The sequence below is a fragment of the Scardinius erythrophthalmus genome (genome assembly GCF_964197995.2).
Source record: "Scardinius erythrophthalmus genome assembly, chromosome: 12".
In the NCBI taxonomy this organism is placed as follows: Eukaryota; Metazoa; Chordata; class Actinopteri; order Cypriniformes; family Leuciscidae; genus Scardinius; species Scardinius erythrophthalmus.
This window is the reverse complement of record NC_138232.1, coordinates 31,075,298-31,087,522: the sequence shown is the minus strand read 5'-3', so window position 1 is coordinate 31,087,522 and position 12,225 is coordinate 31,075,298. Positions and strand designations below refer to the sequence as shown.

Here is a 12,225-nt window from a genome sequence, read left to right as displayed (position 1 = left end):
GTCGGGCAAAACCACACTGCTTCGGGTTCTTGTTTTAAACTTCACAGAGTCACGACGCGTCAGACTCACTAGTCTACACTATAACACACAATAGTTGTGAAATAATTCTGTGACCTCACTGCGTCGGGTCTATTCGATTTCTTTAGTATTTCCTCAGAATTATAACAACTTCACAATTAGTTTTAGGTACGTTAGAAACATACACATTTGTTTCAGTTACTTTAGAAACAACTAATCCTTGCCACTGTTGCCTTTGGCTTGCTCAGTTGGGGATATTTGGGGATATTTAATTTAATTTAATTAATCAATCAACAATACTATTGATCAGCATTACCAAATGTGAACGTTTTCCACTAGAAACAAACATTGATGTATTATTTTAATTTAATACTGTGAAGCTGCTTTGATACAACCTGTGTTGTGAAAAGCGCTATATAAGTAAACTTGACTTGGCTTGACTTGACTTGACTTAATCTAATATAACTCTGCCACCACACTACTTCGGGTTGATTCAATTACTTTAGAATCTTAACAGAATTATAAGAGACCAACACCAAGTTTAAGTTACTTTAGAAACTTTACACTTAAGCACTTTGTTTCAGTTACTTTAGAGAAACAACAATTCCAATACAGCTCTGCCACCACACTGCTTCAGGCTGATTCAGTTCCATTAGAATCTTAAACAAAATATTACAGAATAGGCTTAACTACTCCTCCTGCTAATACTGATTAAACCATATTCTCTTCTGTCCTTAAAATTTTCATTTCTAGATTTTTTAAACAAGGGGGTTCCCTGACAAAAAACTGCATAATATAAAGAAAACAGCTTTTTCTCACCTTTCCCCACTTTTTGTTGGAAATCCCTCGCTGGGTGGCTCGCCAAAGTAAGAAAAAATTATGTGGACTTTGAAGATCTAAAAAATAAAGTTTATTTCAGCATAGCAGGGGCAAGGTAAACGAAGCATCTTGGGTTCACTGGAACATAGAACATCCAAATCTCAAGCCTTGTATCCTGTTACAGTTTACCACTCTTAATGAAAATGAAGTTGCTCCTGTTGTAACAGCTGTGGTCTGTATGTTAATGAAGTTGAGAAACCCCATTGTCTGAGAAGGTTCTCGGTGTCCCACACCCATTCCCATTCTACAATTGATGATGACCATTTGCTCAGGATGTGATCAACCCAAATGGTGAAGAAACAATATAACTTCACTTCCTTCATCTCTATGATAATTAAGCCATTTTGGGCATGAGCTTATTCTAAAATATATTTTGGAGTGGAATCTGGGTCGAGGCAGACTACAGTTTCTTACAGCTTTTTCTTGAAAATTGTGAGTGATTCGGCTGTCCGGATAAGGTTGGAAAGATCATTCCCACCAGCAAGGAACAGTAAATGAAAACGTTCTTGAGAGAGATTTTGTGCCTCTCTGTGATGTTACCACAAGATGCCCATTCACTTACACACCGGAGGCTCCTTTAGGGCTTTCTAGGTTTCGTTAAAGACCAGTCAAGCCGCTGTGCCCTGGATCATTTGCAAGAGTTTTATTGCACATGTTGGAAGTCCAGCCAGAAGAGAATTGCAGTAGTCCAGCCTAGAAATGACAAGGGCCTGGATAGGGGTGGTCGATATACTGGTAGACACGATTTACCGGTAGAAATTAGTCAACTGGTTGAGATTTTGGACTATCGTCTCTATCGTGGTTATGCTCACGTGAAATTGCTGTGCTACGCAATCACGAAAGTTTGCATGCATTTTTAAGTAATGCGGTTTAAAAACGTGATTAAAAAAGTGATTTTAAACCGTTGAAGTGCAATAATCAGTGAAAGACAACTCATTTCGCTATATGCTCATGCTGTCAGAGAGACGCGTGCACATGAAGCCTTTGCTCATAAAGCCATTGCTCATAAAGCGCGTGAGAACTGAACTGAGTGCTTTTTACTGACTAATTGGGCTTAGTATATGTTAAAAACATATACTTATGTGTCAAAGTGACCATGTATTTGTCATTTATGTATTAAAGGTGCACTGTAATTTTTAGCAGCATCTAGTTGTGAGGTTGTGAACTGAGCTAGCTTCTGAGTCTTGCACAAAGAACAACATATTGACAAAACGTGTTTGTCTGTTTAGGGCTACTGTAGAAACATGTCGCCGCATTTCAATGTAATGGGACCTGCGGTGTATGTTGATAGAAATGGCTCATTCTAAGGTAATAAAAACATAATGGTTCATTAAGTAACATCTTTATACACCACTGAAAACATAGTTATGTATATGATATTGCATTTCTGTCAACAGATCCTCCAAAATATTACACAATGCACCTTTAAGTGAACATAAGCAGTTGAGAAAGAAAACACACAAGTATATTGGATTTGTGCAGTCGGTCTTAAAGTGACAGCAAATTACCTGCTGTCGTTTTTAATGTCAATCAAATAAAAAAAGAGAAAATCTCTCACTGCTCTTGACTGAATCACTTTTGTCACTTTGATAAGAATAAATGTATATTTAATTTAAACAGTGAAGACTATGAAGACATTTGATTACTTTATACAATTTATGTAGTAGCTATTTCTTATTTCTAGTGCTTGAAGTTTTTCAGGTAGGTCTATTTCATTTGTGTCTTTGTTCTATTTTAGTTTGTTTTGCCATATGCTTGTAATTAGTTTCTTTGTTCTTTTATCAGTTTCAGTAAGCTCGAGTGTTTTTTTTTTTTTTTTACTCCGGTTCGTATTCGTTTTTTGTGATATTGAAAATGGTGACAGCAATTATGAAATTTCAATCATAACCTTATTTAAAGCTAAAATAACAATATTGTGTTATCGTTAACGTGAAATAAAATTGGTCATATCGCACACCACTAGGCCTGGACGAGAATTTGTATTGAATGCTCAGTTAGGAAGGGCCTGATCTTCCTGATGTTGTACAGTGCAAACCTGCATGATCACACCAGAAAGCGTAAACTGTTAATGGCTGTGCTAGAAAGGATCTATGTTCTCTGTTAAGACATTGTCCTCCCAGGTTATTTTGAAACTTAATGTCTGAAATTTCACTCAGGAATTTCAGTTTCTTTGGTCAAGCAATGCCATTGTTTTGTGGTTGTTCTTCAAAAGCATCAAAAATAACTTGTTGGTTGACGGCAGAGCCATAGAGAGAAAGAGTTGCGACACTCTTTGATGTCGCCGCTATGGCTGTCACGTGGTTCATGTAAGCCCCAATAGTTCCAAAACATACGCTGGCTGTCATGCTCTTCTATGGGACAGACAGCAGCGATTGCATTATTGAACAGTAAATATAAAATAAAACACACACCCAAGTACTTTTTCAGCTGTTATTGCATTATTGCATTTTGTTAATGTCAGTTTTGCATTTGGAGATAAGTTTTAGGCTATATTTTTGGAGGGAAAAGCTCAGTGTTCATGTTCGCATGGGTAGTAGCACTGGCTTTAGCGGCTCTAACTTAACTTTTCCATATCATTCATCTGATGATGGACGTCTCATGATATTTATTTTAGCACAACTGGGCTGTATTAGGCTATTGATTCCCGTGATTTTGCTTATAAATTTTGATTCAGCCATTAGCCTACCTTCGTGATCACGCAAAGAGGTCTGCCGTGGCGGTCCGTTCAGAGTTCGCTTAAATATTTTTTATTAAACAATGACAGACAACAAAAATGTGTGCTTGTGTGGGTGTGTGTGAACAAGAAAAACAAAAACCAGGGGCAGGTGATCCACAGGACTGGTGATCCCATAACAATCCTAGAGGTCCAGCATTGTTCTCACAAGCCGCTTCACTCAAGACAATAAAACATAATGAAAAGTTAGTATATCCCAAAAAACTAAATTAAATAAAAGTTGCTATAAAGGTGGTAGTGATTCATTACCGAACTCTTACTGTCACAGCTGACGAAATCGCACTAGCTAGCAGGCAGTGCTTGAAAATTGGTTGAAACAACCAACATAAAATATAAATAATTACGCTGTGCATATACAAATGAAGACCAGTATAAGCATCGCAAAGGGCCTCTGATACAACATAGACAGTTGACAAATCAAAAGAGGTCGATATTTCAGCAACTTAACTCTAGAACAACTCGACGCGCAGCAATGTAAGTGAATGGTGTCCAACGCCAAAATGACAGTGTTTAGAACTAATCCGATTTTCAAATCCCGGAAGTAGGCGGTTAAAAGCGCCGCCATTATTTACAACGGAGGTCTATGGGAGTGTCGCAACTCTTTCTCTCTATGGCTCTGGTTGACGGGTGATATCTTTAAAAGTTGAAGGAGGATGTTTAATGTAAGTTTTATTTTTGTTGTTGTCCGTCAATGCTCTTCGAATGACATTTTGACAATGTCTGCATATCTTGACGCCACACTTGCCACAAAAGAACTAAGTAGACTTTCTTTTTAAGGGGGCACAGTGCACTGAGACTGTACTCCGGGATTAAGGCCCTGATATACTCACAGTGAAGTTATTTTTAGTTCTTCGCTTAGGGGTAAAAAGAAGTTCAAAATACTTGACCAGCTATATAGGCTACTGTTAGCGAACATTCCTGGGCTGCCCACACTTTAGATGAATATGTACAGTTGTAATCAAAATCATTCAACCCCTATTGCAAATCTGGTTTATTTGCAAAATGTACAGACTTTCAGCTGTTTGCAATGGACAAATCAAACAAAAGTAATTGAAATAGCTCAAGTTATTGTAATTGAAATGTTTTAAGTGGATTTCGCAAATTCAACTGAAAATGCAACTTTTAATGACTTTAATGACTCCTCTCAAAATTGTTCAACCCCTGAATAGAATCCCTCACTACAGCACAAATCTGCAAAACAGGTGTTGTCTCAAGCACACCTCATGCAACTAATCAAGGGCTTCATCAGTTGCATTAGGTGTGTTTGAGCTAGAACACATGAAATATCTGAACTGGCTAGGTTTGTTGAGTGTCAGGTTTGACTGAATGTTTGAAATATGGCTAAGCTGGTCACTTTATAAAAATTGTTTAAAAGCAAGCTGCTTTGTAGTATAAAACATAAAAACAGTGTTATAGTCTCAGTTAGAGTTACAACTAAACAGTTTTTACTTTAAAGCGCCTCTGTAGTGATGTTTTGACTCGCGGATGTCTGACCTTGACGGACTGAACAGAAGAAATTAACTAGAGATTTCCACATCAAAGAAGGCGGGGCCTCAGAGCACTAGGGATGGGACGGTATGAAAATTTCATATCACGATTATAGTGACCAAAATTATTGTGATTATCAATATTATCACGGTTTTGTTAAAACGAGATGAAAGTGTTCAAAAAGAGTTGATGCTCACACTGAAGACATTTCATCAAGTTTTATATTTGAAAATCAACAAACAACAAATAAAACAGCAGCTCTATGCACTTTTTTAAGCAAGATTATATTCTGTGGCATTTCCTTCCTTATAATGACGGTCGTCAATAGCAATGCATTATAACGGCGCACATCCATGTATCGCAACGGACGCGCTCTCTCGTTTCATTCAAATAGCCTACAACTTGCCGTCTTGCTCTTCGTTTTTGGACGATTGTTTTGTACGCTGTACAAAATGGATTTATAAACTGGTAAGATTTAAAACATTAATCTCATTTCAATATGTCCCCGTAATTGTGTGGTAAAAAAAATAAAATAAATCGGCGTAAGTGTAGCCTACAATGATAGTCTTGTTTGAACTTGATCGTTCGTCTTTGGCTCAAAGCCACTTGCTGCAAACTTTTCTTCACGGAAGCTTCACGTTTATTTCAAGTGAGTGAGATAAAATATTTCAACTCAAAACAACATTTTGTGCCCAATTATTTCCCAGACGTAGTTTTGGTATTGAGGTCAAAGTTAACTTGCCTTGCGTTCACTATAACTTACAACAGTCGGTGATGGTCACACAAGACAACTCGGCAGATCTGAAGTGTTTGTGATTGTAGTGACCATCCTCGATTAAGTTTCACTCAGGACTTTTGTAAAAGCCAAAATATGACCACACCTCAGATTTGGTCCTCTTAAAAGGCTGAAAAATCTCCCGAGCACGGTCACTGCCTTCCGCTATTCCTTCTCGAATAAAAACAACAACATTGCGCGCTGCGGCTGCGTCAGACTGTTGCTGGATGGACAGGATTTACAGTGAGTTATTAAAATCGCGATAATCAAACACGGTTTTAATAATGATTAAAATTTGAACGATAATACTAACCGTCAGTACATTTTATCGTGGTTTATAGTGAAACCGGTAATCGTCCCATCCCTACAGAGCACACACACCTATTTTATGTAATCGCCACGGCAAGCTGTTTCGAACTCCCGAAACGAACACCGAACAAACTTTCTTTTGCCCTAATTTTGTTGAAATGACGTCACACCACTTTGTTCTTAAGTTTAGGGCCTTTATTCTTTTTTATATGACTTATTGACTTATTGATATATATAAGTATGCTTATATATATGCTCTGGACCACATATTTATTTAGTGGGGACACTGAGTGTTCTGAGGTCTGGATGAAAATCTCCAGAATGATTACAGTAAAAAAATGTATTAGTATGCTGTTCTCTGTGTCTTTGTGAACTTGTTTCTTGAGAAAGTAGAGCAACAGAGGCTGCATTGTCTTCGATTTATGGCTCATTTACTGTTGACTTTCGTTTACAATCTAAAGCCAAACGTGCTACAAGACTGAAGATCTCTGTCCTGTCTACGCTCAGGTTTCTTAGTTGCGTCAATTGCTGAATTTGAATTTAAATCTGAATCTAGCTATGATCCCGGAATACATTCTCTCACAAACTCATGTACTGTATGTGGCAGTTGGAAAGTATTTTTGACAACGTGCCATCAAATAACATGAATGCTCAGTGCTCACACATGAATATGTCAGATGTTACACAGTCCAATATCACAACGTGCCCTTTTATTAGGTCACTTTGGCGCTGCATCATTTGCTGATGCTATGTGAACCCCACCCAGAAGTGATTATCTCTAAAGCACGGACAGTATTCCCACAATTCATAGACAAATGGAGCTCTACAGTAGCTCTTTTTCTCAGTTGTACATCCCGACCAATATAACTGAAGCCCAGCACCATTTTATCCAGATTTTTGGTCTTCATGGTTACAATAACAGTTTCTCTTAGCCCAACATGACATATCCTCATCTTTTCAGTGAAAAAAACTGGATTAGTTTCCCTGTTGATCTACGTGTATTCCAAAATGTGTCTGACGAATGCTTCGCTGAAATGAATCCGTCAGAGCAGCTAATCAATCAACATCTGATTCACTTAGTGAATTGCAAGGACTTTCAGTGATGGGCATTTTGAAATGTTTCAATATCATTACTGGTTAATAAACGGGGATCTACACACCCATTCTGACTCAGAAACACTGACAGTTTGGTCTGCTTAGTCTTTTAAAATCATGCAGTTTGGCCCTAAGATTGGGTCCATTACACAGATCCCCGCCCATCAAATCAAATAATGTGATTCAAGTTGGACTGTGCTGAGACAAGCTTTTAGGCGAATTGCTAATTGCCCCTATTAGATTAATCAGAGAGACATGCATGTGAAAAAAAGTCCAAAGACAACCTTTGGGGAAATCAATTTATTTTATGTACAGTATAGACACACAGTACAGAACAATACATAATATTCACACAGAATGTGTTTTGTGGTTAAAAACATGAGACACAGGACAGTGGAAAAAAGAAGAAAAAATGTAAGGTCTAAAGACATGGTTTTTAAAAGTTGAACAACTTTTAACTTGTTTATTGCAGTGAATTCAAAAACACGTTCTTCATATGCAGCCCCTTAGAATAGCTGTTGTGGCCTGTAACTGGTTTCTTTTGTCTAAAGGCCTGTTCACACCGGGACGTATATTCGCCGACGTTTAACGCCTCGTGACTAAACAAAGGGCGCCAATGTGAGTGTGCACACCGACGCGAAAAACGCCACGCGTAAAAGCGTAATTTTTTAAAAAACGCCTCGGGTTCGTTTTTTTGGTTTTTGGCGCTTTTGCTCACGTGTCTGGAGCTTCTGAAGTTACAGTAAAACACAACTTGGGGGCGCTCAAACACAAAACGGTCTTGCCGAGCACACATACGTAACGGCGAAGAAGATAGATGCCGAGTAGCGTGAAAACACTGCCGGGAAGAAATAAGACGAGGAAGATGCAAGGCAAGATGAATGTAGAGCTGCTGGTCTCGTTGGTGTCGGAACATAAAGAACTATATGACAAACGCGACAGCGACTACAAAAATCTTGATAAAAGAGAACTGTTATGGAGTGGTATTAAGCGCCATCTAATGTCAGGGAATGAATTTGCATGTTCACTTGGCTCATCGTCAGCGAAAATCGCTTGGGTGTGAACACAAAAAACGCGTTGAAAAACGCTGGCGAATAACGCGCGCCGATATTCGTCCCGGTGTGTACGGGCCTTTAAGCTATCCAAATGAAATAAGTGTTATCCAAAGGAGGACTTGAGGTTTAAGCTGAGAATAAGCTGATATCCCTTAGTGTTGTCAAAAATATCGATATTTCGATAAATATCGATACTGAAATATCTGAACGGTACCAATATTAATTTCCCGAAGTATCGATACTAGCCGCGCTTTCACTTCTCTCCAAAGGCGCGTTGACAAACACCAGACGCGCACTCATCTCATTCGCTCTGGTTAAATAGCAAAAGTGAAGTGAATGGGGCCGATCAAATCTGACGCGTTTTTTGCAATGAGAGGCGCCTATTTTCAATTGGTTTCCAGCGAGCGTTCTGCGCGCTGTTAATGCGCCTCGCGGGCCTTCCGTTTTAGTGATGAAAGCTAGTTGCTTGAACGCCTGGAGAGTGCGATGATGGGGGGTAAACTTGTGGTGCTCTCGCGGGTTACCAGGAGCTTAACGACTTCACGAACCGTAACTACCACAATGTTAACAGAAAGTAAATAAAGTTAATAAAAGGCTGATTTGATGTTTACTTGACTGACAGGACAGCTGTTTCAGTGGTTGCCTAGCAACATAAAAATCGCAGCACACTGCTCGTTCTGTGTGATCTTAGACAAGTACATTTTAACTGTGGTCAAATGTAAATTAACTTGCTTATTTAACTTTATTCAAGAATTATTACTTAATTCTGCAATTTGCCTTCATTAGCAAATATCATCAATTTGATTACACAGATACTAATTAAACTAAACTGAGCAAGACAATGACATCTCTGAATTCAATAATGAAATGCCTTTAACTGAAAATTGAATGTTTAATCTTGTTATTATACATTACTGACACTTTCCTCCAATTTGATACTGTTAAGTGATTTGACACAATCTGTATTGTTAAAAGCACTATATAAATAAAGGTGACTTGACTTGACTTCATGTCGATCCAGTGAGCATTGTTTTCGCGTGTGATGCACACACGTTTGCGTTTAAATCTGTTCATCAAATAACGTTAATGTATTAACCAGCATTTATGCTTTTGAACAAGTGCACTACCTCATGTAAAATATACCTCATTGTCATGTTCTAAACTTGTTATATTTAGCTTTAAATAAAAAAAAAACCTTAATATTGTGGCAGTTTTTTTCTCTGTGGTATCGAAAATGGTATCGAATATCGATATTTTTCAAGGTATCGTATCGAAGTTAGAAATTCTAGTATCGTGACAACACTAATATCCCTGCCCTCTCTACAGTTCCTGAGGCATCCAGCAGTTATCAGGCAGTCAACCTTTCCAACAACATGTTTTCATGTTTGCCTCCACTCATGTAACACACCATTACCTTGTAAAACCCACTGTTTATTAACTCCATAACTATTCAGAAATAAAAGCTGTAAGAAAACAGAAAAGGGGGGTGGTAGGAACATACATACTGTAAGAACTACATAAGACGTCAGAACATAATCACAATTTATTCACACCTTTAATTAAAATTTGTAATCATAAATATATTTTCAACTTTACATTTTAATTATTTTACATTTTAAACATTTGTTTAATGGCGTCTTTTAACTAAGTACTATGTATGAAGGTCAGTATCATCCACACTGATATTGATGCCTCTATTAAATTAATAGCAATACAATGAGTAATTATAGCTATTGAACATTACAGTATTACATTACAGTATTACAGTATATTCACATAGTTACTTCAGGAGATGCATTCATTAATTTTAATGTGTTAAACAGCAAACATTAATCACATAATTGATATATTGCTGAAATTACTAAAATTGGACTAAGAGCTGTCAAGCGCATTATTAAAACCTGGAAGGATAGTGATGAACCATCATCACAGCGAAGAAAAATGTGGTCTGAAAACAATCTTGAATGGCCATGATCGGAGATCACTTAAACGTTTGGTTGAGTCGAATCGTAGAAAATCGTTAGTAGAACTCACAGCAATGTAATAGTGAAAGTAAGAGCATTTCCACACGCACTATGAAACGAGAGCTCAATAGATTGGGAATGAACAGCTGTGTGGCCAAGGAAACATAAAGATTGGACTCTGGAGCAATGCAAAAAGGTCATATGGTCTGATGAGTCCAGATTTACTCTGTTCCAGAGTGATTGGCACATCAGGGTAAGAAGGGAGCACATGAAGCGATGCATAATCCCTACTGTACAAGCTTGTGGATGCAGTGTTATGATCTGGGGTTGCTTCACTTGGTCAGTCCTAGGTTTAGCAACAAAAATGAGTTCTGTAGGTCAGCTGACTACCTGAATATACTGAATGACCAGGCTTTCCCATCAATGACCACCACAGAGTCCCGATCTTAACCCCATCCTCTCCCATCCTCAACACAAGATTTTGTGAAAAATTATTACAACTCTGGAGTCTGGACTGAAATAAAAGTTGAAATATTGCAAAAGTTTTGCAATGCAAAATATATCATGTCCTTACAATATCAATTTTGTATCAGCACTCTTTGTATTGTTGGTCAAAAGTTACAGCATAAGCAGTTGGTAAGTAATTCGTTCTTTTTAAGGCCTTTAAAGCAGAACTTGGTAACTTTTTTAACTTAATAAAACTGTCTAGAAATCATTTGGATAGTTAAACAACCTGTTCTGGTGATATTGGTGACTTTCCCCACTCCCCCCAGCGTTCCCAGGTGGAAAACCAACCTTGCAACTTGGGGACTACCGTCCCGGCAAGATGGAAATTGGAAGTCTCGTGAGAAGCGTGAACGAGAACGAGCGCGAAACACGAATTGCTTTATGGCAATTCAACATAAACACACACGCATGTATGATGTATTACCAGATTACCCACCTCGGTAGACATAGCTCCACACGATACAGTTGGCTTGCTCCGATCAAAACAAACGCACATGAGAGGTAGAGAGGGGGAGGAGGCCACCGCAAGTGAGTTTTTTACGACCGTGTTGTGAAATATACGCCCCCGCACAGCTGTAGGGGGAGCTCGTGGGGAAAACATGCGACAACAAAAGGGAAAATCAGCGAAGAAGTGACTAGAGTTCGCTAGAGTTGCCGAGTTCTGCTTTAAACGACTTTGACTGAAATCATCAAACAAATCAACAAATTATATTTTCAGTCTTTTTTTTTTTTTATCAAAATGTTGGTGCTCCTATAATTTCTGCTTGCAGCTTTATTGTTGGCTATATAAGTTGGTTTACTGACACCATTTTTTTTTCACGTTGCCTCACTTTTGATTTCAAAGTGCGTTCAACCTATTATAAGATAAAATTATTTAATTATACAAAATTATTTAAAGGGGGGGTGAAATGCTCATTTTCACTCAATCTCCTGTTAATCTTGAGTACCTATAGAGTAATATTGCATCCTTCATATCTCCAAAAAGTCTTTTGTTTTATTATATTTTTAATTGAAAGATTGGCTGTACCGAGTCTTTCCGGAAAAAATGAGCGGCTGGGGGCGGGCCGTGTGGGCGAAGCTAAAGCTGTGCTAACGCGCCGAGCTAACAACACACAGAGACATTTGTTCAACAGTTTTACTCACCGTTCCAACGCACGACCACGAACCTTTATCATTGTGACTGCTCGATCCTGCTCGATCCTTAAGAATTAGACGATCTGGGCTTTGTTTATAAAACAATCATCGTCGAAATGCAGGGAACAACAGTCTTACACAACGTTTATGCTCAGGAAAACAAACTCCATCCACGGGTGCCTTAACGCCGGGTTCTTTGGGAATCTGTGCAGGGTTGTCTTGCCCTGGCAACCAAAAACACACTTCTTTGGTGACATTGACTTCCCA

At 38.3% G+C, this 12,225-nt stretch overlaps 1 protein-coding gene across 2 annotated transcripts in view; it reads left to right on the top strand.

Moving 5' to 3' along the window:
- stk11ip (serine/threonine kinase 11 interacting protein) overlaps nt 1-12,225 on the top strand; it is an 82,034-nt gene that overhangs the window by 64,032 nt on the left and 5,777 nt on the right. The window lies entirely within an intron of this gene.